General features: G+C 44.6%; 1 protein-coding gene across 2 annotated transcripts in view; it reads right to left on the bottom strand.

The window, feature by feature from the left end:
* The window catches only part of ATG4B (autophagy related 4B cysteine peptidase), a 2,287,566-nt gene that overhangs the window by 2,227,867 nt on the left and 31,854 nt on the right, over positions 1 to 27,845 (bottom strand). Inside the window, exon 2 of one of the 2 annotated variants that reach the window (XM_069618125.1) lies at positions 21,116 to 21,235. The exons of the other annotated variant lie outside the window; for it this stretch is intronic. The gene's annotated coding sequence lies outside the window, so the exon portion shown is untranslated. The remainder of the gene's footprint in view (positions 1 to 21,115; positions 21,236 to 27,845) is intronic. 2 annotated transcript variants of the gene reach the window in all.

The following is a 27,845-nucleotide window of genomic DNA, read 5'->3' as shown; positions in this document are numbered from 1 at the left end:
TTAACAGAGGCACTCCACCCGGCCCGAAAACTGGTTGTGGCATAAGACTCATCGTACTTTTCCAAGTAAAGTTCACTAATGTTTATCCCTTGTATGCCCGGTTGGAGCTGCCCGAAAAGGATAATCATGGAGATGTGGATCGTGTGCCCTATCATTAGGGGTCTTGTGCGGGAGGGGGGAGGGAGGGTGTATACAGCAGAGTATTATGGTTCTCTAATGGAAGTTGGCACGGGCCGGTGCCCCAATGTCATTGTTTGTATTAATGCTTTGTTGCCATAAAAACCAATAAAATTGAATTAAAAAAAAAAGTTGTACATGAAGTGGGGTATTTATGAAACTACAATTCTCCATCGTGTTTCCAATGAACCATGTTCCCATTGGTGCTATCGCAGACCAGCATGCTTTCCGGTTGCGCCCCTGCTGCCTACAAACCTATTGGATATTGACCTCTCATGCAATATGGACTGTACCATTTATTGTTCTCCTGGTGGCATAGATTTAGACTAGCTGCACCGGCTCCATGCAGATTTTCTGTTTCTCTTGTAGCAAACTCTTTCTGAAGCTTCTGACAATCTACTCACGCATGCCACACAAGTCACAGCTCTTTTGCAGTCGATTCCTGCTACACTATGGGCATCACATGCAAATGATGTTGGTCATATCCTTTCTGCTGAACTTATACGAATTACCCTTAATCCTGCTGTACACTTGCCCAGAATACCTCAGTACAGACTTGCACTACAGGCAGAAGGCGGCATCAAACCAGTCATGGTATCCCTCAAGTAACATGGCATCCTGTAACATACTACTAATCCTTGTAATATTTTATTTCGCACAACCTATGCAGTCTGAGAAATGCTTTACTACCCTCCCCATCCTCTGGTTTCAGACCCCATCACCATCCTTTCATGCATTCCCCATAATCCCTCGTGGCTTTTTTCACGTGCATGGACTTAGCCTGCGCTTTCTTTGCATACCAATACACCCAGATTCTCAATACCTCTTTGTATTTTCCATTAAAAAATGGCAACTCGCATACAAATTTCTTCCTCAGGGATTTATTGAAACCCCCTCACTTCTCCCAAATCCTCAAGGACCTTCAGCATTCAATGGAGGTTCCTCTGTGACTCAATATGTTAATGACCTACTAGCATTATTGTCCTTTGAGGCTTCCCTCTCGGACTCTCACACTCTCCGCTCAGCCATAGCAGCCAAGGGCCACAAGGTAAACGGAAGCAAAATCCAACTTTGCCTTCCTAAGGTCTGCTACCTAGGGCATGACAGGCACCAGGGCCTTGCACCCTCATGCATTCTACAATGCCCCATCCTGGCCACTAAAAAGCAACTTCACTCCTTTCTAGGAATTAGCCATTTCTGCCACCCTGGATCCTAGATTATATCTCCATTGTTGCTGCTATGCAGGCCAAGCTCCTTGACTCTCAGCCCAACACCAAGAGTCTACAGCTTTCACCAAAATCGATCCGGTCTGTGGCCCCTGCCATAGCTTTTCCTAATTTTGGGAAACCATTTACCCTGTTCTGTGATGTAAAAGATGGTTTTGCCCCAAGGGTACTCGCACTAAGGCACAGTGATCTGCAACATCCTGTGGCCCATTTAGCAACTAGATCCTGTAGCTTCCCCTTTCCTACCTTGCCTCAGGGGTGTTGTTCCTGCAGCACTCTATCTTTCCAAAGCAGACAACATTGCCCTAGCCCACCAAATGGATATTGCTGTACCTCATACTGTCTTCTCACTTCTCCCCAGAGGGAAAACACAAAACCTTTCTGCTGCATGCCTCACAAAGTATGAAAGACTGCTGCTCTCCGATACTAATACTTCACTCATTAGGCTTGCCCTTCTCAATTCGGGCCTCCCTTTTGCCCACACCAGATGATAGTGTCTCTCATGACTGCCTCACAGCGGTAGAGATCGTCTCCTCCCCACAACAGGACCTTAAAGATGTACCTCTCACTAATTCTCACTTAGTGCTTTTCGTTGAAGGCTCTTGTTTGCGAAATTCCACTGGTTCTCTCAAAGCAGGGGTATGCAGTCTGTATTCCCTTTGACGTGTTAGAAGCTTGCCAACTCCAAACTGTACGCTCTGCCCAGTTTGCAAAGCTCATTGCTCTTGCACACTAGCTACACAGCGCTCAGTCACTATTTACACAGATTCCTGCTATGCCTTTGGCATCTCGCAGGATTATGGTACCCTCTGGATGCAAAGGGTCTATTCTCATTGCCCAGGTTACACCCATTCTTAATACACCATATGTTGAAGCTCTGCTAAATGCTATTCTGCTGCTCTAGCATTTGTCAAATGCAAGGCTCATCCATAAACGCTTCTCAGATGATATCACACAAGGTAATGCACTGGCAGATTGCCAGAATAAAAATGCAGCCGTTTATGGCCCTTCCGACTCAAGATTATGTGCCACTCTTTCTCCTATACCTAGAGCACCCCGTGGCATCCCTTTCCGTCTTGGCCGACCTCCAAAGTGAAGGCCCCCAGGTGGAGAAATGAAGCTTGGAAAATAAAGGTTTTCTTTTGTGCTCAGATCATCTATAACATGATGAATTTGGGTGTTTAGTGGCCCCGATGTCTCTTCGTCCTTACCCGGCTTGTGTTGCACACTCTGTGTCTCATTCAAGCAAAGGTAGAATTACTGCAAATATCCAAAAATATTGGTATGCCCCTAGGTTCCCCACTGTTGCTCAGAAATATTGCGCATCTTGTAACACCTGCCTTGCATTTACCCGGGGGCAAACCAATGAAGACTACCCAAGGAGCACACAAGCCTTTTGCATGGCCATTTTGTTAACATTTTCATCATCAAAGTTCAATCGGATACAAAAAATCCATAAACCGACATACAAAACAGCATTACAACAGTACATTAATAATAATCAACAAACCAGATAAAGTAACAATATAGACAACTTATAAAAACAATAAAAATGAGTTAAAATACAGTTTCATCCTTTGCCCTCAAGCAGCTTTTTCCTTTGGTGCAAGGATTTTCTGAGGAAATATAAGCAGCCCCTATGCGACTGGCAGATAGATTTTATTCAAATGACTAAATGTGCCACTTTTGAATATGTACTTGCGGTAACATGTTTTCTGGCTAGAGAGAGAAGCCATCCCCTGCAAACATTCAGATTCAGTAACTGTGGCCAAGAAACTGTTGAAAGAAATCATCTCACGCTTTGACCTCCCCGTCTCCATTAACTCCGATAGAGGAACTCATTTTACTGGGCAAATTGTCGAGAGTATATGCACCGATCTAGGCATTTCCAGAGCTTTCATTGCGCTTACCACCCAGAATCGGCTGGGGCAGTTGAGAGGAAGAACTGTGATAGAGGAACTCATTTTACAATATTAAGAACAGACGCTCTAAAGATCGTCACGAGACAGGCCTAAACTGGCCAGATGCTCTTCCTCTTGTTCTCATGGACATAAGGAACACTGGCCATAGAACACATGGCCTTTCACCTCATGAAATACCTATAGGTAGGCCCATGAGAATGCCAACTACCCCTCCACCCTCACCCGTTGATTCCGATTTCAACTGAATGAGGATCTTGTCATTTCATACTGCAAGAGACTAATGCTGGTTGTCAGTTCTCACTTTCAGCAAATCAAGGAAGCACTCCTGCAGCCGCCGGATGCTGCATACAACGATCTCCTGTCAGGTGATTGGGTCACCATCAAGGTTCACCAGAGGAAATCATCACTGCACCTACGGTGTAAAGGGCCTTTCCAGGTCCGCTTTACTGCCCACCACTTCTCCCAAAATTATAGCTATATCTCCCATGGTACTTTGTAGAAGAAAGGAATGGATAAGATGCAATTCTTTGATTCGACGCAAGAGATATTAACGAATATAACGGGAATATCAAGGGATTAGTGGAAAAAGAAAAGTGAAAAAAATATCATTTGGAATATGAACACGTTATAGATAACACTTTCAAGATAAATTTATATTCTACAAAAAGGTTTATTGGTGATGTTTTTGGGATCTGGAAAGGTACTGAACAAGATCTATTAGGTCTGTTTGAATATATGACTCATATTCACCCTCAAATTGCATTTACTAGTGAAATTAGCAAATTTGGCATTCATTTTTTGGATTATGTGTCAAAGATAAAAAATGTAAACGAATAATCTATACTAAATTTACAGATTGGAATAACACATGTTTAAGAGCTTTCACCCTTTACATAAAAAAAATGGAATACCATATAGTCAGCTTATAAAATAAAAGAGGATTATTTGTGAAGATCATGAATTTCATATTAAATAAAAAGTTACAAAACAAATTCAAAGTAAGAAATAATAGAATTCCAACAAGAGCTGTAGAGAAAATAGGAAGGAATTATTGGAACAAAAGGCTCTGTAAGATCTCCCTAATTTGGTATGTATAACCACTTTTTCACAACAGAGCAAACAAATTAAACAGTGTATAGCAAAACATTTGGAAAACTTTACATGATGATCCAGAATTACAAAAATGCTTTAGTTCATTACTGTTTTTTGCGAACAAGAAAAGTAACTTGTTGAACAATTCTTTAGTACACGCTATAACCATTTTTTTAAAGAAACTGCTGGGTTGCCAGCTTCGGCTCCAAATTTTAGAGTACATGCAGAATTGGGCTGTACGCCGATTGGGGATGTGGTTTCTCTGCAGCCAGTTACTGCACTGGCTTAGGTTATGTGGCAATGGGAGAGCTATACTTAGCCATGCACCGATTATCTCTCCAATTGACAAGGATTTGGGAGGCAGGGTCCCATGGCTGTCTCAAATTAAGAAACAACTGAGGTTGAGTAATATCATGCATCTGTACCCACCTTGTAGTATGCTTTCTCGCGGAGGGATAAGACTATGGACTGCCCGTTTTTATGAGTTTGTGAGTGTGAACAGATAAAGTATGGAATTATTGAAACCTAAGACCCGGGGGCTAATGACAATGTCCCTGGGTGTTCAGAGCCATCTGTTGTGGGCAGAGTTCCCAGCGGATCGCGTACTCCTATCAAGGTCACAGTTTAATTGTATCCCTGTGCAGGCAGTAGTGGCAGTATGGTCTGGGGGGATGCTGCCGGTCCTGCCCTGTGTGTGAGGCGCCTTACGAAGACTTGGCCCTTATGGTATTTTTTTGTCCTGCCTACTATGCGAGGGCTAGAGGCTTGTTCTTATGACCCTTATTGCAGGAATTGGCTTTTGTACAATATCTGTCTGCCCCAGTATACTTGCTGTGGGTGGACTCACCACGTGTGGGCTGGTCTTTGCTCTCATATCTGAAATCAGCACTTTATCTGTGGAAACAAATGATAAATAGAGTTCTTTGAAATGAGATTAGCAACGATCTGGGCTCGATTTTTTCTGCTGTTATTTTAGTGATGTTTTATGTTGTATTTTATTGTGCTAAAACTGAAATGTATGTTGTACTGTTTTTTATGGAATGTTCTGTGCATATCTGAACTAAACATATGATGAGGAGTACAAAAATCTAATATATTGGGTTTGTAAAGTTTCACCCCTATGCATGCGCTTCAGAAAATAAGATATATGGAGAGCCTATTGTTGTGGTGTTTAGTTTATTTTGGCCATAAACCAAAACCAGTTACAAGTCACCTACGAACAGTGTCAATGACAACTATATAAGTGGAAGTGAAAAAATCAAATGTACCTGGTTTTGGTTTATGGCTAAAATAAACTAAAGACTACAACAATATGCTCCCCGTATATCTTATTTTCTGAAGTGCATGCATAGGGATGAACCTTTCCAAACCGCAACTAGTGTAACTGCAACACGTGGTTGAGTGTTACACATCCCTGCATCCAGCAGCATCAGATTCACACAACACAAAAAAATTTAAATCTAAAAATTCAAATAATTGCAGCTATAAGGTTCGTCAACTAAACCGCCCCCCTTCTTAAACACAAATCTAATATACATAACAAAAACTGTACATCACTAATCACTGTACACTTTCTAGAAAAAGGTCATACCATTGCACAGTTACGTTTTGTTATATTAGAGCTAGTATCCATATCAAGAAGAGGAGGTAAATTAAAACAAAAATTGTTAGTCATTTTGGATTTTAAAAAACTGGACTGTCACCAAGAGGCTTAAATCGAGACTGATTTTACAGGTTTCTTGTAATTTCTGCCAAATGATATACTTCTTAAAAGTATATTCAGGTATTGCTCAGGAAACGCTGTAGGAACGTTGACTGCCATCTGACTCTCTCCTCGTGTGGCACGCGGCAATGCCGCTTTAAGATTTTCAAAAGGATAAGATCCCAGAGCGACGTGTTTGGCAACGTATTTGGACAACGCTGTGGGAACGTATCTTGCGTTACGAGGTAGCCTTAGGATTCTATTGCATACATCATAAGCATGCTCCATGCTGTGTGAAAGCTTGTAATCGAGGTTTTTAAATGTTGCTATTTGGACTTTGACATAAGGTATAGAGGCACTGGAGATTGCGAGAACATTGCAATTAGTAAGCCGCTCTGATTACCATTAACATCCTGATTTAAAGGAGGGAACTCCGCAATATTACCTGTTTTTTACACAATTAAATAATCTAACTGGAAGTTGCTGCATTGGGTGTCTTATTGTGCTTTTGTGGCCCGATTAGTGCCTTTTATATATGGTGCTATTGGAAATCAACACATATACAAAAATAGGCGACTGTGGGTGGAATGGCACCCCTATTTTTGAGGTAATTGCTGCACCAGCGTGCTTTTGAGCCATATTTTTGAACAGCGTACTAGTGCGAGCAAAACAATATAAATAGGCGACTGTGGGTGAGCTGCACCTTTGAGCCTATGTAACTGCTGGCATTTGTGTGCCACTGAGCTCTATTGGTGAACTGCACTTTGTGCAAGTAAAAGATATAAAATAGGTGACTGTGGGTGAGACTCACCTTTGAACCTATTTTTTAGAAGCAACTGTTGGCATTTGTGTGCCTTTGAGCCTATCTACTGAATGTAGTTTTGGTAAGTGGAATTATAAAGGTGCTGTGCGTTTGTTGATGTCATCTCACAGTACTTATAATCTGCCGATTGATAATGACACTTATTGAATCTCTCTCATGGTACCATTACCTCCTGCTATTTTTTATTTAAATTTTAGGATTATATATCAATGACAGCTTTTTCAAATATATGATATACCCATTTGTTGCATTGTGTATGTAAAAGAATGACCAACTATTTTTAGTCCATGTGACATGGACTGGTTGTTATTGCATTCCTGCTAACTACGTGCCTCAGTTTATAAACATTATGAAAACACAAACCTGAAGTCGGGTGGGGCTCTGTAGTGATGGGAAAAGAATTGGTAAACGTTTAAGGAGCCCAGGGCATGCCCGGAAGACCACAAGAGACTTACCAAAACATAAGAAGGATCCTGCCCTACCAGTGAACCAAACTAGTAGAACAAGCTTTATTTACAGATTTAAGTAAGGGACTGGCTAGTCCAGTGGCCAGTAAAGACAGAAATTGATTCATATTCCCCCGGACTTCCATCAGGGCAGCCAGAGCAAAAAAAGGATGTGTGCCATAGTACTGATTCAAACTCTTGTATAAATAAGGACATATCATGTACACTGTCTGGTTCAACACATTCTATTGATAATTATGGCTAGGTACTTAATTTGTGTATAACTTTGAAGCAGAACACACAGGAGGCGGCCAAGGAAAAAATGGCAGCTGACATGTCGTGCGATTTGACATCTAGCCCGAATTTAATGCAATCGGGTGATGACATAGTGGTAAGTAGTACTGGAGAAAAGGGGAATATAAAGACATTAACTGAGGGGGGCATTTCTGTCCAGGAAATAGTTTTAAAATGGTGAAATTAAGCACGATTATGGCTAAACTGGAAATGATAATGAAATGATGTACTGGTATGGCCTCTGAACAGGGTCTTATTCATCAGACCTGGACTAATTTGGTTGAGGTCATAGGGGATTTAGCCACGAGGTTGAAGCAAAATAGGCTGAGTAACTCTAAATATGGATCTATGGGAACTCAGGATATGGGTAAAGAAATTGTGGATTTGGATGAAATTATTGATCCTGGAGATGGGGATAATCTGGATGGGGATTATGAGCATATTTCCCTTGATGAGACTGGAAAAACGTGGAGGTCCCAAGATTCAGATAGCGGCAGAAAATGAGGAGGATGCTATCGACGCCCTATGTGCTGAAATATCCATGATGGAAAAATCTGAAATTAAAAGACCTAATAAAGGCTTAACCACGTATGTAAATGGGCTCACGTGAGTGTCAAGGATCCCTTTCAACCTGTATTACGCTGTGACTATGCGAGGAGTGAGTCATGCATGTGCAGGGTGATGGGGTTGGTAACGGTTCCAAAGCAAAAGTAGCAACTAATACGGGACCTGATGGGATTAAGCGGACTGTGATATTGCAGGGTCCCATGGATAGGTGGGCTCTTACTAAGCCTAAAGTGATTGTGAATGTTGGTAAGACCCTGGCAAATCCTCAATTGAGTAACCGGAAGTCTGGTGAAGGTAACCGCCAAAAACATGAGGAATGCAGGGAACAGGCATACTAAACATTGTAGAAAGTGGGAACAGGATAGTGATGATCGGACTCGAGACATGCCTAAAGTGGTGCCTGTAAGAAATAATGATGGTAAAAGTGTACACTTCTCTAATTCCATAAACATGGTGACAAACAAACCCAGCCTTCATGTGACTGTTAACAGTGTGAATAATGATTGTGTTCCATTTAGTCTGGGATATCTGGTGAAACTGGTGGAAAAGTACCTAACTGATAGGAGCCTTTTCTGAATAGAACACATTTGCTGCGCTTATAGTCTTCTGATATATGGCTATCCATAATTAAATCTATAGCTATAGCAAAGTTGCTACTACCTAAATGGGATAGCACCACCAATTGGGTTCTGTTACGGTTTAATAGTCCAGGAGTGGTGGCACTGCTATCTGCTCAGGTGGAGGTGCTTGACCGTACGGGACTGCATATGTGGGTAGAAACGGGAGCAAGTGAGTAGCAGTAATACTGCTGGGCCTAGGGGGGCCTTGTCCTCATGGAATAGAGGTACTGCTACACCGTCACATGGGGTAAGGCAAGTGGAAGGGGAAGTATGGGAGAAGGATGACATGTTTTGGGTACCATGTGGTGATACGGTTGTCAATAGAAGCCACCAGACTGGTGGTGATTGAATTTTGAAGGTCTGTAATTGGAACACCTGGGGGGCACAGGCATCTGTTACATCATACTGGCTCCTGGCACCAGTTTGTGGGATATGATGTTATAATGCTCCAAGAAACCTGGCTTGATAGCCCAGTTTATATTGAAGGGTATCATTTGCACCAGATGTTGGCCAATAAAGGCCCCAGAGGGAGGCCATTTGGTGGGTTTATCATTGGTATTAGCCAGCAATACATGTCCCGGGAAATATGGGCATCTACTGACGGAGGTTACACCCAGGGGGTGGAAGTAAGGAATCCAAAAAGTGAAAGTGGATTCAGATTGATGGTAATAAATGTGTATCTACCGCCTAGTGTAAAAACAATAGTAGAATTCCTCGATAAAATTGAGGAGTTGATGCTGGAAATCACATCTCGGTTTGGAGAGAATGGTATGATCCTGCTTGGGGGTGATTTGAATGCCTGTTGTAGTGACTGTATACAATGTACTATATATGGGAATGTTGATTCCACATGTGTAATGTGTCATGGTGGTGGTAACAAGGGAGGTGGGAGACTGGTTAGTTATCTGAAACAATGGAGTCTTACAATGCTAAACGGTAGAACTGTGGGTGATGTCCCGGGACAATTTACTTGGAAAGGACAAAGCGAGGGCAACATTGAACTATATGTTCGGAAATCGAGCCCTTTTGACATCAACCCTTGAGCTCCGAGTAATGCCCTGTGAGTTCAGTGATCATAACCCGCTAGTTTTAACCATTGGGACCATAGACTATAAGGGAGAAGAAGGCAAGCTCAGGTTTGTTATGTAATGATGCTGGTAGTGTGATAAAATGGACTAAGAGGAATCTTTATAGGAATGGGAAATGTGTGGATACTATGGAGATGACATAAATTGATTCAGTTTGTGTTCTGAATGGGAATGAAATTGAAAGATGGTTAAAAGACCTTGCCACTATCACTGGAAAATGTCCAGGTAGGATGGTCACATCCAGTGATAAAATTAAGAAGATATATGATATAGTTATCAAAGATGCCATACGCGGAATGAGAAAGGAAATTTGCGTGGCATCAGGATTACCGTATACTAAGGAAGAGATACTTACCAAAATCAGACACATCAAGAACTGCTATAGGGGATGGCAAAAGCGGTGGAAACACTCTGTAAAAAATAGAGAGTGGCAGGATATGCTACTGGTACTGAAGAAAGGGAATACAAAGGATGTTTGCGCTAACCTAAATAAAGCCAAGGGTGGGGCTAGAGAGAAAATAATGAACCCTATACAAGAAGTAATATGGCTTGAACATCTTAAAAGTGGACAGCCATCCTATAGATGTAATTTGCCACTGAGATATCTGATGATTGGTTGGCAGTTGAAGTGGGAACTGCGGCGATTGAGAGTAGGATTAGCAAATTGAATGGTTCTAGGGCACCTGGTCCAAATGGATTAGGGAATGTGGTCCTTAAATTAAATCCTGGACGGTGGGCTTGGATATCGAAAATCTTATTTGAGGAGGTATGCAGTTCCCAGACTATATCATCCTCATGGCAACTGGTAGTTTTGGTGCCTGTCCATAAGAAAGGTGACCATAGTCTTGTAAATAACTATAGGTTACTTTCTATGCTGGACACCACTGGAAAACTGTTTGCATCCTTTGTTTTAGATGCTTTGCAGCAGTGGGTTGATGTTAAGATGCTGAGTTATGCGCAGACAGGCTTGGCTTCAGAGCCAGGTGTGCTACTATCCACAATATACGATTGATGGAAAAGCTCCATCGGGATGCTACGGCGCTGAGGGTGGGGGGCTGCCTTGTACACCATATTTGTGGATTTCAAGACTGCCTTCCATGGGGTATGCTGTGAAAAGCTTTGGGCCAAATGGGAGATGTGGGGCTGTCCCGAGTGGTTGTTGTGCATACTTAAGGGTCTGCATCATGAAACGGTGGTGCAGATACGATTGGACGATAGTGGTAGACCGTCAGCCCTGACACGAACCCATACTGGGGTTAAGCAAGGATGTACATTAGCACCATTATTATATTGCTTATATACGGCTGATCTTCCACTAATTTTTAGCAAGATCATGGGCTGTTGTCCAAAGGTTGGCGACCGTACTGTACTGTGCATCCTCTACGCGGATGACCTTGCAGTGCTCAATTTTACTCTGAGCAGTGCTAAGGATATGTTTGAAAAATTGGTGGAGTATGCTAAAATAAACGAATTGGTGATAAATATGGATAAGACGAAGGTGATGGTTGTTGCACCTAATCATATTAAATGTCCTTTGTTTAACACCAGCCTTGGTATTATAGAAAGGGTAGAAAAATATCCATACCTGGGTTTAAAGAGGAGCTCCTCTCCTACATATTGTTATATAAAAGAAAGTAAGGGCATTAACTAATTTTATACATAGGTTTGCAAGGCAGGTGGCTGGATTCTCGTTGGAAGGAGTTTTGACGTTATATATCCAATGCTATTGCACGATGGTGCTATACGGGCTGGATGCCCTGGCTATGGTGGATCTATGGTGGCTGGATACCATTGAGAGTTACTTTTGGAGATGGATCCTGGGCCTGGCCCAGTCTACATCGATAGAGTATATTAGGTTGGAGCTGGGCTTGGGGTCTTTAAAAAGTCGGGTTAGAATAAACCAGGGAATGTTGTTTCTGAAAATGAATATGAAGCTGCGATGTCAGCTCCTAGGACTGATGGCTACCTATGGTCAAGACAGTACCAGGCATAAAGGGAAAGATTTTACAAAGCTTATGACGAAGTGGCTTGAGAATATTGGTTGAGCACCGGAATTTAATCTGGGTACTATTAGTACAACTTTGAAATGTATGCTGAAAAATACAATAAAATATGCTTATGGGATTGGACTAAGAATTATTAACATGTTAGTAGTCTGAGAACCTATATTGATCTGGTTAAGGTTACCCATCGATATCTTAAAGCACAGAGGTATCTGCTAATATGTCCTAGTATATCAGCTCCGAATTTTCGATTGAAACCAAGGTTAAAATCAATTGGCTGTGTGGGTAACCCTTACATGTCGAATTTGTAAGAGTAGCGTTCTACTGAAGGCTGCACAGCATTTACTTACTTAATGTGTGGGAATGGGCGCGGAGATAATGACCATATTTGGTAATCTCGTACATAGTTATGAGTCTATCAAAACGGATGCCTTCTGGACTTATTGCCTAAATACTGACAATGTGATGATGCAACTTGCTTTATTTAGAGTTTGGGGAACGATAAGTAAGTTGCTCCTGATGCCTATAAGTACTGGGGGAGTATAATTCTATCTTATGAAGATTCTAGAAGGTCTTTTATGCCTATTCAGATAACAAGTATAAATGTGTTTTAATATGCTGGATTGAAGACTAGCAGATTTATCATTATTTAAGATATATTAGAACCATGAATTGTAACCCAGTTTTAAAAGTTTCTTAAAATTGTATAATATGGGTGTTACATTATTGCTGTGGATGTACAATGAGGTTTAAGAAGATATATGGTGAAATGGATATATGCTGTCTTCGATTGTGTTTTAAAGGTATTCGAATTTTGTATAAGTTCGATAACTGATTACTAATATAAATAAAATATATAAATGTATATTCGAGGAATTAACGTGATCTGATGGAAAGCATTAACATGTAGTCAAATCAACAGAATAAATATAAAGCGATTTAGAGAAAATTGATTAAGGGTAACCAGTGTAAGGATTGTCAACACCCAAAAATGCCTCTGTATTAGTCTTCGGATCTTATAAGAGCATGTTATAATGACCATTATTCGTTTTTTCAGAATGGTGTGGATTACCCTGTCGAAACACACTTTATAATAATAGAAGAGACCTTTGGTATATTACTGGCTTAGTATTATACAGCAAGCAATGCCCACTTACTTACATTACTGTTTCTTGTATTACAAGCATACTCTATTATACCACAGTTACACTAACACACAAAGGAATTTGATGCCAACTTATGTTGACACAACTGACATATCAGGTGACTAGGGAAAAACTAGCATCCATGTTGGTACCCGCTGAATTAACAAAGTGCACAGTGCTTAACATTGAGCCACATACCAATTGTAACGGAAGGCTGGTTCACTCCCTCCCAGGATTTCCACGGCCTACACATCCATGGGCATCATAATTTGTGCAAAATAGAACAATTCCTTGGTTTTTACCCAGTTCATTTACTTGACATCACTTTAAATGTGACAACACACTTTCTCCTTCAATTAATTTGTGGGCAACTACAATTAATTTGTGGGCAACTACAAGAACAAGTCAAACATATATGTCACATTGAAGGGCACAACATATTTTTGTGGGACCTTTGTCTACCAATGGCTCCCCCATGGGATGGCACAGGGCTTGCCCCATGGTCTTCCTCGGGTCTGCATTCAGGCATACCATGTAATTTTCAAATTCAATTAAAGAGGTTATAGGAGGTGTTTTTCCCTGATTTGGCATGGCTGTAAACAGGGCTGACCTCCATGCTCTCTCCCTCAATCTTGAACAAGTTTCCTAACAATACTGCAATAGCTCTTTCTGCGGTAAATACGGAGGAGTTAGCGCATAAGGCAATGGTTCTTCAGAATTGCACTAGATTATGTTAGTCGCCCATGGGGGGTCTGGGAGGGGACACAGGGAGCCCATGCAAAATAATTAATTAATTAGACACCTGATAACTCCTTCCAGGTAACATACATCACTCGCCTCAGGGATACTGGGTCCACCCTCATTGCCACTAATGAAGCTGCCTCTTGGTCCCTTTCCTCATGGATTCGGGGTGTCTTTGGCTCACTTGGGCCATCCATATTGCATGGTATAATCTTTCTAGAACGTATTGCAGCTCGCACCATGTTGGGATGCTTGGTTCATTGCCTGCTACATTGCTATGTGAAGCAGGCCTCCCATATGCCCACTGTGAGGACCCTAAGGGCATTCTCACTTCCTTCTCCCAGATGTTTGCTGCACAGGTGACCAGGGAAGGGCCATCGCTTTTGTATCCTGACCCTGGGGTTGGATATGCGAGGGAGGGTTAACTGGGTAGAGGAGACTTGGTGAATGGAGGGGAGATGCCCTTGGGTGAGACACGGTATGCCCAATTTCCATTTCATGATGAACCTTCCACCCCAACAGCATTTATGGTGTATTGTTATCCTTTCCCCTTTTCTTCCTGTTAAGATGTCCTGGGAAAATACCATCAATGTATTGACACCAGGAAGAGGTTAAATAGGGGGACGTTTCCTTATTTAGGGACGGTAAAGCCATATCAACTCCCTAATATCGTTTCCAAGAAACATTGGGCCAAAATAGTAAAAGAACAACCAAGATTTGTGCATAGTTCCCCTCAGTCAGACCCCTATAGTACTGGGACGAGGAAGAGGCCTGTAAACTATTACAAGGGTCAGGCATGTCCAGAGAACCTAAGTAATTGTAGTCAGGCATTTTGAACTGAAGGGCTCACAACTGCAACCTGTTAACAGGTCACAGGTGCATAAAAGGTGGAGCTACCAGCAAGGAAGGGGAAACCAGCAGGAGTGAAGCCGTGCTGGGTGAGACGGGCCAGAGAGGGGAGAATTCCTGCCCAGAAGAGGGCTGTCGATGAGTCCTGCCTGAAGGCCAGGACAGCAGTTACTGTAGAGGAGATCCTGTGACACCGGGCCCAAGCAGGCCATTAGAGGGTCGAGACTGCCCGAGTCTCCTCTGCCGGGTGCCCACAGCCAGAGCTGCTGAGCACGGAAGACTCCTGCTGCAGGCCACCAGCAGCGTCTGGGAATTAGGGGCGGAGCTACCAGCAACCCACATCGAGATTTGCAGAAGGAGAGCACTGCTCGCAGAGCTTCAGAGAAGTGTGCTTGGAGCTGATGAACAACTGGAGAATGAAGAGAAGATGCCCGGAGGAGTCGCTGAGGACCGGTGATGGCATTAAAGAGAACACTCGTACCGGGAACTCCTGCAGCATATGCTAATGATGGATGAACTGAAACAGGTATGCAAGTAATGGGGAACACCACGAGCAAACGCTGAACTATAAGAAAAGGAACGCGATTAGAAAGCAAGCATTTTTGAATACCAAACTAAAAGTGAAAAGCAAGTGATGAGCACTTATGAAGATTGGGAAAGCAAGGTGGTGGAAGAGAATGAGCACCACAGAGTACATTGTGTGGAAGAACAGACTGTGGCAAAGGCAAACGACTTTCCGGGAGAATTCAGAGTGAACGCAAACCAAAGCACAAGTGCAGAGAAAGAAACAAAACAGTGTCGGCAAGGAGCCTATGGTTATTAGTTGCGTGCCCTGTAATGGGTGGACCTTGTGGTCCGAAAACTGCGCCTAGAGCGAGGATACCCTGTCTGAAAAAGCCACGGAATGAAAAGAAAGAATCACCACTTGTGAATAAGATTGCTGAAGTGAATGTGAAAGAAAGCAATCTAAATCAATTGAACCTAAAGGATTATAAAGTTGACCTGGAACTGGGTTTGCAAAATAAGAGATTTGAAATGATTGTGAGTTTACAAGCTGGAAGATTTGATTTCTTGGGGAAAGGAAACCCAAGACATTGTGAACTGTGTTGCCGCCTTAGGGAAGGGAACCCCAAGGCTTTTTGGAACTGCTTTGAACTTGGGGAGGGGGAGCTGGAAATTAAGCCAAGTTTTATTTGGAACACTATTTCTTTTGTTGCTGACATCCCTAGACGTTGTTTAGTTTTAGTTGCGAGGGAAAGCATAGGTTTTGGACACAAAGACTTGGGTTGAACTTACTGACTCGGACTATCCTTAGTTTCTTTAGGTAGGTTAATCCCACCTTAGCATAGGCCAAGTTAGGCCTTGCACTAACTATCCTGATCTTTAACAAAATAGATATTTTTTTTGGAACATCGAATCTGTGGTCGGTGTCTTGCTTCATGATGCCTTCACACCACAGCCACCAAGTTGATGATCTTCGAGGTGGTAAAGGACCAGGTGGAGATAGAACTGGTATTACAGGTTAGCATTTGAGGACTCATAGCTATTGCATGAATGGTCACGTTACTGTATACGCCAATGTGTGATGTGTGTATTTTCAGTGTATCCGTTTTCTCCTTTGTTCTGCGATTCTATTACACTGCACCATTTTGGATTCTGTATGTGTATTCATGGCAGATATATTCTGTATTATGTTTTGTGGTCTACACCCTGTTTACAGTATGACCAAACAGGGGGTTGTTGTGGCAGAATATCTACATGCTTTCCCTAGTCCCATTCTGTGTAGCCTATGTAAACCATTTTTGTACAATGCACACACTCCAGGCCTGACAGATCTTGCTGAGCCCCAGCAACATGATGTTACACCCCACTGTTGTTCTTCTATCATTGTGTTATGCGACAGGGCCAGCGTTGTGGCCCCGTAAAGAGGGTGGGGGGGTGACCCAGGGGGGGTGACCCACTCAGACGAACACGGGTGCAAGAGTGCAGGCAGGACCCCTCCTTACCTGTGGTGATGGCTGTGCTTCGACATCGCAGCAGAGCAGCACCCGGAGGTGACATTCTCTCTGATGCCGGAGCAGCATTTAAGTACATACAAAAGCTATGCAAGGTGCACCCAGTGCAAGGCTGCAGAAGAAGTCTCTGACACAAAGGTAGCATATTTGGGGCTAAAGACTTTTATTAGTAAAAATTAAGAGAACACCTATCTTTCCTTATTTCTAAGAGGGGTTTACCTGCCTTAACTAAAGATCTATGGTGTCTGACACGATGTCTATTAAAGGAAGAAGTATCCACTGCCTGTGTCAAGAAAACCCGACTTCTGGCACTTACACTATAAATGAATAAATAGAGCAGCACTATACTGATCCCAGGAGAATGCCTCCCTTCTCCTGGCGTTCAGTCTCAAGCAACCTGGCGCAATGACTCCCTTCCCCAGGTCCCAAAATTCCCAAATAATGTTCCATACAATAGACATGGTGTGACAGTTCCCTTCCCCAGGTCACGAAGTTCAAAATAATACACAATGTTCCCTTTTTGGAGGAGAAGGCCTCCCTACTCTTGGTGTTTAGTATCAATTTAGCCTGGGGCAATGACTACCTTTGCCAGGCTTGTTGGACCTTCCTCCTGGTCCAAGTTAGCAGGAAAACACAATCTCTTATAACCTGGGGGAACAGGATGACTCCCTTTCTCCTGGTCGTCACCTCATCAGATTTCTCACTTACAACACCCAACTGAGTGTTGTGAGGGTCTGCGACCCTGGTCTCTCTCTTCTTTGGTTTGGCCCTCTTGGTTCACATCCCTGCCAAGTACTGCCAGAAGGAGGATGACTCGTATCACTCTCTTGCAGAATTATCTATCGCTGCAGTTCCTTCTTATTAGTGTTCTTCATTGCTCCTGTGCCCCACCTCATCCCAGTACTTGGATTAGCTATGTTCCTGATGTAGTTCTTCGTCCAAGTACTTTAAATACAAAAAGATGGTCTAACATGGGGGCAGAATGAACAACTTAAAGTAGCTGAAGGGAAACTTGCTGATAGAAAGAAGGAAAGAATATGACAAGAGAATGAGAGATTAGGAGATGAATAAGATAAATATACAGTTGGCGTTTGATAGTGAAACTGGGTGGAATGTAGCCGAGTCTTACAATGAGCGAGACAGAGTCTGGGGGAAATAGGAAAGCTAAAAGGCTTTAGTAGAACAAGTTGAGACGAGAGGCAGACGTGACAAAGGGGTGGTGGGGAGCAGAGAGGGCCATGCTGACTGGGAGAGATCAAGGTGAGCACAATAAAAGGTGGGTGTGTGATCAGATGGGATAGATTGATGAGAAGAGTGGATAGGAGGCAGAAAGAAAGAGACTGAGGCAAGTTATATTACTGGGTATTTGTAGGGTGCATGCTTGTCACAAGTAGTACAGTGGTGCAAAAACACACAAAAAAAAAACAAGCAACACACATGGGAAGCATAAAGACAACTAGGCAGTAAAGAGGCAACGATTGAAGTGAGAAAGATAGCTGATGGAGCCAGTGATAGGTTGTCCAAGGGAAAGTGTGGTGACGAGAGAGGGAGACTAGTATCAATGAGGACAAAACAGTAAAGAAGCAAGAGAATAATCTCTGGTACCTTCATTCATATTCATCCCAGTAAAACCAAGAGGTGGAAAGAAGTAAGAAGCGTTACTAGAACATTCATACTCATCCCAGTAAATCTAAAGGAGGTAGAGGAAAGGAGAATCATTACTTCAGCATTCATACTCGTCCCAGTAACAATGAAGTTAAAGAGGAAAGCGAGAATCCTTTTGAGAGTCTTTCTAGCTGGCCCAGCCAGTAAAAGAGTGGACATTGTGTAAAGAAAAAGTAATATGTGTAATAAACAAAAAAGAGAGAGAAGAATAACCTCAGAAGCGGAAACCAGGGAGTCAAAGACACGACAGAGAAACTGAAATGCCCTATTTCTGAACTGGTCAAAGTAGTTGCCAAGAACTTCCAACGAATACTAAAGGGACTCTGCTCTCTGCTGGAAAGCAGACCACCGGAGAAGGGAGTCATTCTCCTGTGCCTTAGTTTATTTTGATAGTGGTAAGGACAGAACAGATGAAGCTTTGGATGGAGGATAGATCTTCCTTTTGCACTCACCAATGACTGATGAGGACACTAGTTAGTTTGTGTTGCGTAAGAAAAACCCATAGATTTAGCCACAGTCATGCATTTACCATTACCATAGGTGAACAGAGAGCAAACAAACAACAAAGAAGAGCATGTCAGGCTGGAAGAAAATGGGAGACTGAAAAGGGGCGGGGCTAGTGGGCACTTTTGAAGATAGATTTCGTTGGGAAGTCCCAGTCCAGAAAAGAAGAATAAGAGATTAGAGTAGCTAGGTGTTGGCCATGAGAAGCAGCTGACTCAGGTAGCCGATGGGAGCAGAGACCACATGCTTAACAGGAAGGGGAGGTATATAAAGGGCCAGTAAAGGGCGTGTCTGCTGCTGTTCCCCTGCAGTGCCGCTAGGAACCTGGAGACAGAATGCTGTCACTGGGTGTGACATCACGCAGTACTTCTACACAGGAATGAAGCCTGCGAAAACTGCACGTCCACTGTTGGCCGCTATTGTTCGCCTGCACCGTTGATGCCCGGCACTAGGATGCAGGATACACTGCTGTCGCTGGGCGGTCCAAACCGCTGTTGACTGCTTTCCATGGTGCCTCTTGAGGTAATAAAGAACTACTTTGAAGGACACGGTTGTCATGGAGAATTCGTCCTCCAACACAAGCCAGAGTATCTGATCTGGAGTCACAGTTTGTGGATTATGACAGTGTTCTCTATGACTTTTATCACACACTTTTTTTTTGCCCACGATATTCTGTCTCAGTATCCAACGCAGCATGCAAGTACTTTATGACCTGGGCTTCTACTGTGTGGATCTATCAGTGAACAGGCTGCAAAGTTGCTGGGCGAGGTACAATGGGGCTTGACTGGCTCGAGTTCTTCGAGCCTTGAGAGCTGATGTGGGGCGTTTTCACCCTGATATTTTACTTTGCAACCTATCATATTCTTCAGAGTCTGCTGCTGAAATACAGCACAATTTTTCACAAGTATCCTGGCTTTTCACTGTTCAAGGTTGAACTTTTTCCTGTTTGAGAAACTGAGGGTCTGGAAACTTGTGGATTTTGGGGGAACTGGGGGAGGGGAGAGTCTGACTCTGGGGGCAGCTCCTAAAGCTGTTGTGGCGTGCCCCACCCCTCTCCTTTGGCAGATTGCCTTATTAAAAACAACCCTACCATTATTTCAATAATTGATTACCAACAACATCCTAGTTTGGCATTTCCAGTACTTAATATGGTGACAATGAAAGGCCACCAGCAGCCTTTCACCTCACAATGCTGTGGGAAAAGAAGTTGCGCACCATCATGAAACCTGTAAGGGAGGCGAACAAGTTAATTAGCGAAATGCAAGATTTATTATATACCCTCAATGACTCAGGCAGAACCAATGGCCCCTCCGATTCAAGAGCAGCTAAGCCTGAGCAACGAAGCATGAAAGACACATCACAAATAACTATTAGCAGAGATATATTTTAATGATTGAAGATGACAGACCAGCGAGCACCGATGGGTCTGTGGCTACTACTCGAAATAAGCCTGTATGTACGGTTTTACTGTTTGCAAACTAACGGCCCATGCAGCTAATAAGCACAATGGCCTACTTGATGAATTTGAAATCCCTAGAAAGTAAAGGCCAGAAAGATGGACATTTTACATCCCTTCTGTGTCACACCATAACATTATTCCTAAAACTGTCACAACTAACAAGGGCACTGTAAAACGTCAGAAGGCACTGCAATTAATGATGAGATTTTGGCCTGTAATATATCGGTTTGATTCATGCTAAGCAACTTGCCAGATTTAGATGAGGCCACAACATCTGATCCACCCCCGTCCGCCTTAGCAAATGCTAATAAACCACTTGTCCTTGTAACCAGCCACGAGGTAGGGCAGACTTCAGGATGTCACACTATTTGTAATCAAGTTGCTTTGCCAAAATATGGAACGATCTCTGGCAGCTCTCAGAAAGAAGGTGGTGTTTACAAATGTACGGAATATTTGACTTAAATGGGGGCGGGGGGGGGAGGTTGTACAGAAGATGCTATTAAATCATAACTCTCTGCAGATAAATTCAAGAAAAACGTTGGCTCCAATAGTGCGATCCAGCTCTCAATTAAATTGAATGACTGCTACATATCCTCCTTCCAAAAGAGCTTTAAGGTCAGACAATGACACAATAGCTATGTCTTACTCACTTAATGTACTGCCCCGTCCCCAGATACCATCGCACATGCAAAGCCGAGACATCAGCCAAGTTAAGCACATTTCCCAAAACATGAGAGACAAACCATATTCATAAAATGTACGTTGAGGCTTTCTCACATAAATCCGTCTGCTGCAAATATGACCGAGAGTATAAGACAATCGCTCCAGAAACATAACGCCTCAGTTAACATCAGATATCCAATCGGGCCAAACTTTAAAATAATTTAGTCAGTATTTCTGCAAACAAAAAAAAAATAACAGTTTTTAGTCCTGGTGATCAACCAGTACATGCACACAGTCCCAAAGCAAATTGAAAATGGCACAGCCCTAAACAGCAAGTGCATCAAATGTTGGCATTTTAACTGTGAAATACGGCTTTAACTGGCTTTTCAAACATCGAATCACATCGATCCTGTGTTGATCCCCAAATCTGGGTATTTTAAAATCTGCTGCCCTTGCTTGAACCACTCCTAATGCACACCTTCATCTGTACCTACCTGGCTGCCTGGCGAGTTCTTCATGCACTGTTCATCAACCCATCTCCCTCCCTCCCCTGGGCATTCCCTCCGTCCACCACCCCTCTACGGTGCTCTCCATCTCCCCATCTATTCTAACTGCTACTCTAACACCTATCATCCTACCTCTCTCTCAAAGTCTGGAAGGAAATAGTTTAAGAAGGGTCTCCTGGCCTCCAAACCAGGCCTGCCCATTGCTGACAACTACGTCCATGCTTCCTCCAGGCAGACTATCACCAACATCCTCTTCATCACTCCTTCAGACCTACGGACTGGCACTATCATGGCCCAAGTCTCTCAACCCAACCTGCCCCTCCTTGATAGGCGCCTCCGATCTCTCATTAACTTCCTCCTTTGTCCTGCCAACCCCCTCGCTCTGGCCTCTCCACCTCCTCTGAGGGTTTTACCCTGCCCCTGCACCCACCTAGGAAGATCTTCAAGGGGGGCAATCAGCTTCCCTTAGCTACACTACACTCACACTCCGCTGTCAAACATTCCTCTGACATCTGTCACCTCCTTGAAGACCTTGACGTCCTGGCTCTCACTGAGATGTGGTTCAACGCCAGCACTGTCACTGATTTTGACTCTTCTCCCCAATGGCTACAAGATCCTCTCCAATCCAAGACCTACCCTAGCTGAGGGTGGTGTGGCCCTGATCTTCCCTGAATGGGTTCTGGCCACTGTCATGCCCACTCAATCCTACTCTTCCTTTGAAAGCCTCCTCAGTAGGCTGGGTGTCTCTCCTACCCTATCACTCACTCACGCTACTATAGGCCCCCTGGACCTAGCCCCTCTTCCTCTCTGAATGGGCCGGCCTCCCCCAAACCTCTCTTCCTTGGGGACTTAACATTCATCTCGACTCTCTGGACTCGGCCACTGTACTCTTCCGTGACCTCTGACTCTCTTCCTCACTATACTTCCCACTGGTCTGACCCACTCTGCCGGACACATCTTGGATGCGTTCATCTCCACTGACATCCCTCTCTCCAACTATCTAACTACTCCTCTGTCCTGGTCTGACCACTCTCTCCTCTCCTCCCATCTGGAGCTCCCTGCCCCCTCTCCCGGCGATGCCTGTACCTGCACTGCCAATTTCCTTCCCCGTCATTCAAACGATGAAGCGTGCGTGTGTCAGTCACTGCATGCGTCGCCGCCTTTATTCCTCCTCCCACCCCTTCCCTCGACTCTCATACCGACTCCGCATTTGCTGACCTCCATCTCTACATTTCCAACACGCTGGAAATCCTTGCCCCTGTTAGGAGGATCCGCATGAAGCTTGCCTCCAAGTGCAACTCTTGGTATGACTCCTACTTGGCTGCTCTGAAACGCAAGTGCTCAGGTGCTGAACAGCTATGACTGGCCTCAGGCACATCCTTTGACAAACTGGACTGCCGTCTTCTCCAAAGACAATATCGACTCTCCATCTGCTCTAAGAAGAGGACTCATGTCCAAGCCCACATCTCTGCGGCCACCAACAGCATGGCTGAACTTTTCAAAATCTCCAAGAAACTTGCCAATCCTACTACAGTCTCCTCTTCTATCCCAGCCCTCTGCACACCACTGGCCTCCTACTTCTTCACCAAAACGCAAGACATCCCTCCTCACCCTTCTCTAACCAGCTCCCCACCCCCCCACTCTCTCGCCACCCTTGGCCCGCCCCCTCTCCCACTTACTCTCCTCCTTCTCTCCCATTGCACCAGGTGAGGCCTCTAAAGTAGTTCGTTCTATGAAAGTCTCCTCCAAACAGGTGCCTCATGTTCTTCAAGGAACTATCAAGGACAACATCTCTTCTCTCGCCCCTGCCTTGGCTGACTTCTATAACCTTCCTTTGCAACTGGCTCTTTCCTACAACCCCTCAAGCACTGCCTTGTGCACCCTCTCCTAAAAAGACCATGTGCAAACGCTTCCTGCCCGGCTACTGATCGCCCTATCTCCATCACGCCTTTCCTGGGCAAACTCCTGGAGAAGTTGGTCATCCCCCAACTGACCCACAACACCGAATCGGTTGGCTGTCTCCACGACCACCAGTCTGGCTTCAAAGCATCCACAAGCACGGAAACTGCTCTCCTGAGCACCCCTGTGATGTCCTGCTCTCAAACCTTAATTCCAACTTTCCCTATGCTCTGAACCTTCTCGATCTTTCCTCTACCTTTGACACGGTCAAACATACCACCCATATAAAATGGACTGTGATACCATTGGCATCACGGACCAGGCACTGGCATGGCTGACCTCTTTTTCTCTAACCGACCTTCCCAGGTACAACAGGGCCCTTTCCTCTCGTCCACCTCACTCTATACCTGCGGCATACCTCAGGGCTCTATCCTATCGCCATGGTTTTTCTTTTCAATATCTACCTTGCCCCTCTGGTCCACTTGATCTCCACCTTATCTCCTCACTTCCAGTGCTATGCTGATGATACACAACTCGCCTTTAAGCTTCCCTCTTCCACACCCCGGCCCACCTCCTCTTCTCTTATACCCGACTGCTATTCAGGCATTGTGTCCTGCTAATTATCTCTGTCTTAATGCCAGTAAGACAGAGATCCTTCTCATTGGGACACCTGCTCCCAACTTTCCTCCCACTCTCTTGCCGCCCTCCTTGGGCCCACCCCCTTTCCCTCTTGTGAGGCAAAAAAATCTCAGGGTCCTCATCGGCTCCGCTCTCCCCTTCTCCCCTCACATCTCAGATCTTGCCAAGAAGTCCAACTTTCAGCTCCACCTCCTCAGAGGCAGTCTACCTTTCCCCTCCCCGACCAGTCATCTCCTCCCCTCCTCCCCTTACTTTCTTCTATGGACTTACTCTATCAGAATTGTCCCTGGACCCAGTATGATGGCAACCTCGTCTGTCTCCTCCACCGTCCCCTTAATAGTTCCCCGCCCCCCCCGCTCCCCCTTGCAGCACTATCTGAAATGTCGTCAGGCCTAGTACGATAGTAGCTTGTTTTGTTTCTCCCGTCCCTTCTGCACCCCTCTCCCTCACCTTTTCTTTTCTCCGGCTCTACCAGAAGTGTCGTCAGGCCTAGTACAGTAGTCGCTTGCTCGTTTGAATTTCCTTCCCACTCTTCGCCCTCCCTTCCTTATCTATGTTTTAGCTCTTGCACTATCTGAAATGTCATCAGGCCGAGTACAATATTTTACATCCTTACTGTTCATGGCCTGTAAGAATGTCATTGTATTTTCCCTTGTTCTCTCCCTTGCCTTGAAATGCATTGTGTATAGGCGCTATATAAATGAACTATCATATCATACCCAGCACACCAATTCCAACACTTGCCCTCAGGCACCTTGCCCTGACCAGCCTGTTCCTGGTCCACACACCTGGCCCCCCCCCCCCCCCCCCCCGATTTCTCTTTGAACACGCCTTCCTTGGGTTCCCCTCAGCACTTACCCAGCCCTTGGGGACCTTCCTACCTGCACTTCACCCCACATGTTTACCCCAGCCCTTCCACCCTGTCCTTCTCCCTCCCCCTGCACTTACTGGTTTGCTGCACTTGAATGGTCCGAATATCACAAGGCCTACTAGGACAGTCTATTGTTGTTTCCCCCCCCACTCCACCTTTTTGTCTTGCGGTGCCTGGAAACACTTGTGTATAAGCGTCATACAAATGACCAATAAATACATTGGATGTTTGGCCACGGAACAAGGAGAGAATCCTCAACCCACAGTTTAACATACTGGCATGTACAGAGCAGGGAGTTGGTTTGGATACCATTGACTGACTATTTGCAAATATAGCACAGCTCCCTACTCCAGCAGGACACAATAACCATTTAACCAAAGCTCAGGAATAAAACTTAATTTCACCGAACATCGCAGGACTTGTGAAGAACATGCTGAATGAGGATTGTTTTTATTTTTTATTAAATATCAAAATGTATATGTATGACAGAAACTTGGGCCTTAACAGATTTGCATTTCCAAGGTTATGCATCTTTTTATGTACCAGCTTCCAAGGGCCCTAGTGACTGCCCCGGAGGAGGGCTACATAACTGAAATCTTAGCCCAGGAATTGGGTTTTCGATGAGGGGCAGGAGCTCCATATATGAATGGGCAGTACCAATTACATCATCTTGTTCAATATTTACAACCACTTAAATACTTGCAGTAGGCAGAGAGAAACATACACGTGCAGGAGATTTTAACCTTCAGTTTGAGATCTTAGAGCTACTGAATGGCTTACTGGAAGGCGAGGATGCTGCTCAAGACCCGCTGCTCAAAAAGGCCACATGAGGTAGCCTTGGAAATGGCTTGCATTCTTTTTAATTTAGTACTCAGGTAGTGCAATAGCAGATTTGCTGCCAATCAACCTTCCAGGCCACCTTTTGTTAGTGGAAGGAAAAACACATGTTGACTAGGTGCTTAGTGGCACTAAAGTTTGGGGTCGTTTAAAAGTCATGCAAACTAACCGAGTGATCATCTGCCTCTTTATATAAAACAAGGCAGAAAATAAAAATTGCCTGACTTAGTTAACAGTAATGTCGAGCCAACATTTTACCTTTATTGGAAGGCTTTCCCACTAGCAACCACATGGTAATTTTAGCATATGAAAACAAAATCATCAAGCAGATCAAGCCCTTTGTTACGAAACCCAGGAAGCAAGTATATACTTCTGCTATTCGTCAGTCTAGTTGGTTTGGCAACAATTGTCATCAGGCAAAAGAAGGCAATTATAGCAGAGCTCAGGAATATCGAAGGCCTAACAGGCATATTCTGCAGTTATTGAGAGAATCCGATAAGGAATTGATTAGGAGGGAAAACAAATAATTTGCAGAGAAGAAATGGCAGGCCTTTTAGATGCAGTCTCAAACACAGACACTTAAGACTTCTGAATATATGAATAAGGGTGAGATTAGCAGTCTGTATCAGATGATAGGAACAAAATCCAGGGTAATATCCTGGAAGACGTTTAGTTGAACTATTTTGCAGGACTTTACTCTGAGCCCGAAGGTTTCGTACATGGCGAATGCCAAGCTGGCAATGATTATTCCATCCTAGAATCCCAGTTAGAGCAACCAATTCTAAGATTGAATTCGAGAGAGCTAAAGGATGTGATCAATCAACAGAAATGGTCAGAAATGCATCTGGCCCAGATATGATACCCACCGATACATTTAAGAAAGAAACCGATGTTTGGACTCCCGTCTTCCATCGCTTATTTAGCACAGTTGAAGAACTAGGAGCAGTCACAGTTTCCTGGGCAACTGAGTTAATTGTACCTCTGTACAAGAAAGGGGGCTGTGATGATCCCGCAAACTATACACCAATTTCTTTGATCAACACGGTTGGCAAGATCTACGCAAAGACCATCATCTGGCCGATTGGGTGTGCGAAAAAAAGTTATTCGCCATCTACAGATAGGCTTTCGGCCTGGCATGAGCGCAGTAGATCATTTATACTTTGTTTAATCAAAAATATGTCTCCTGAGAAAGATGAATTTGTATACTGCGTTCCTAGATTTAAAATTGGCTTTTGATGGGGTGTGGCTGAGCGGCACGCAATGCGGCTGTGTTTGCTGTGAGCTCTGTAGCCAGGCGCCCGGATTACGCTTTTTCTATGGGTTAATCTAAGAATTTTCGCTCGATTCCTGCCCCGTGAACGCGTCCCACATTGAGGCACCGGTGGCGATTGAACGGAGGCGTGCGATGCCTGGCGGGAGCCGAAATTCATTCCTGAAATCTACTCGCCCGCCATAGGGGAAAATGGCGGCAGGCGATGGCGCCGTTGACTGCTGCGACCTTCGGCAGTGTGATGCACTCCTGCGGCTGAGGGTTGCCCAATCAGAACCGAGGTGCCCCCGGCTCAGCGGACCCCCTTCGAGTGCTGTGCGGAGGGAGGAGGAGTGATTTGGGGCCCCCTGCTGACCCACCGCAACCTCGTGATATTCGCTGCGCGCCCCGGAGCTCCCGGCCACTTGGAGGAGCGGAATTGGAGGCGTGCTGGTGCTCCGACCAGGGCGCGTGTGGTGGGGTCCCTCGGCGGCTTCGTTCCTATTTCGTGTGCCCTCGCTGCCTGGCTGGCGGTCCCGCATGCCCTGGGGATCCCCGGCGCCGTGCCTTGTGCGAGATTGCCTGGTGCTGTGATCCCGGGGAGCTGCTGCCGTGTCTTCCCCACCCCCCCGGCGGACGGGTCCCTGTGCGGCAGAGCGCACGCTGGGGAGTCCAGGGGCTCCGGGGCTGTGCCTTGTGCTTGCTGGGCGTTTGAGCCCCACGGTGGCCTTGGATATTCTGTGGTGGATTATGCGAGCTTGGAACCCCCCCTCGGCTTTAGGGCTCGGGTCTCCGGAGGAACGGATGGGGAAGAATTGAAAGAGCTCAGTAGGAGGGCCTGGA

The sequence above is a fragment of the Ambystoma mexicanum genome, chromosome 10 (genome assembly GCF_040938575.1).
Source record: "Ambystoma mexicanum isolate Mex_15411 chromosome 10, UKY_AmexF1_1, whole genome shotgun sequence".
In the NCBI taxonomy this organism is placed as follows: domain Eukaryota; kingdom Metazoa; phylum Chordata; class Amphibia; order Caudata; family Ambystomatidae; genus Ambystoma; species Ambystoma mexicanum.
This window is presented reverse-complemented; position numbering and strand designations above follow the sequence as displayed.